The sequence below is a fragment of the Tupaia chinensis genome, unplaced genomic scaffold, assembly GCF_000334495.1.
Source record: "Tupaia chinensis unplaced genomic scaffold, TupChi_1.0 Scaffold000600_1, whole genome shotgun sequence".
Lineage (NCBI taxonomy): Eukaryota > Metazoa > Chordata > Mammalia > Scandentia > Tupaiidae > Tupaia > Tupaia belangeri.
Genome location: NW_006160117.1, coordinates 1,269,985 through 1,271,724, shown reverse-complemented (window position 1 = coordinate 1,271,724; position 1,740 = coordinate 1,269,985).

Genomic DNA, 1,740 nt, shown 5'->3' with positions numbered 1-1,740 from the left:
TCTCCTCTTAGGATTTTGGACATGTATATGTGCCTGGTTGTTTTCTCAAGCTTCCAGGTCCAAAATTTGAACCGCAGGAGTCAGCTATGTGGGATCCAGCACCTTAACCACGCCATCTGCAGGCCCCATCCCAATGACTTTTTATAAAGCATTGTGTTTAATTCATCAGATGAAGTATCTACTATTTGCTATGTGAAGCAGCCTCTTGCTTTCCATAGTGATTAGTATCTTGTTCTTATTAAGAATAAAAGGTCAGCTCCTTATCTTTCCTTATATATCTATTTTTTTCCCACAACTGAAGGATGTGAATTTTCAGGTAGAAAGGACCTATCAATAAGTCAGAATTATAGCCTATCCTACCCCAAAGCATGTCATAATGAAATCTCAGGAAACGGAATAAAGAAATGTTTCTCAAAGTTTTCAGAAAGGGAAAAAAAAATAAATTTCATTAAAATAAAATCAGAATGACATCAGACCTCTCAGTGGCATCACTGAAAATCCAAAGACAACAAAAGAAGGCATTGTCTCTAAAAATTCTAAAGAAAAAATTATCTCCAACTCCCATTTTTACTAGTCAACTAAACTATAAGTATAAAGATAATTTCTAAAAATTCCCCTTCTGGGACCAGCAGTTGGTGTAATGGTTATGTTGCTGGGCTCCCATGTAGTTGACTGTGGTTCAAGTCCCAGACCTGGTGGCTTAAACTCACACCAGGCACATGAGCGTTCATGCCCAAGATCCTGAGAAGAGAATAGAGGAGAAGGGATTGCAGCATGGCCATCCTCTAGGGAGGTGATTTCTCGCTTTCTGTCTCTCTCTCTCTCTTCTATAGAAGTTATTGTGATAGATGCTTTAACATAATGAGGTAGCAAAGTAAAGAAAGAGGAAGACATAGGATCTAGGAAACCAGGCTCCAACACAAGAGAGATGAAAATAGCTCCCAGGAGGATGGTGGAGGGAGATCCTGAGATGACTACTTGGAGCAGTCTAGGGAGCAACCATGCAAGACAAAAATTGGTGAGAAGGCTCCATGAGTAATTGTTTTCTGATTTTTGTTTGTTTGTTTGTTTGTTTTCAAAAAAGATGAAACTTACTGGAGACCAGCAGTTAGCATAATGGCTATGTCACTGGACTCCCACGTAGTTGACCGCAGTTCAAGTCCCAGACCGGCGGCTTAAAACTCATGCTGGGCGCATGTGCGTGTGTGCCCAAGATCCTGAGAGGAGAATGGAGGAGAAGGGATTGCAGCGTGACCATCCCCTTGGGGGGTGATTTCTTGCTTTCTGACTCTCTGTATCTCTCTGTCTTTCTGGCGAGCGCACGTGCCCTATAGCAAAAACCTCTCTAAAAAAAAAAAAAAAAAAAAAAAAAAAAAAAAAAAAAAAGATGAAACTTACTGAATACCTGATACACACTAATAGATTGAAAGGAGTTTGGGATTGAATTAGGGATAGGAACATAGAAAATCAAGCAAATATAAGAACAAGATAAATATTAACTCCAAATAAAATTGATAAGTTTTATAGAAAAGAGAACAACCTGCAATTAGCTGTGAATAACATTCCTGTGGTTCTCAACCTTGACTGAACTTCAGAATCATCTAAGGAGCTTCTAAAAATCCAAATTTCTGTGCCAGCCAGTGGCACAGTGGTTAGAGCAGCGGGATATCACATGGTCAACTACACGATTCAAGTCCTAGACCCTGTGGCTTCAAACACACAACAGGCATGTGTGCAAAT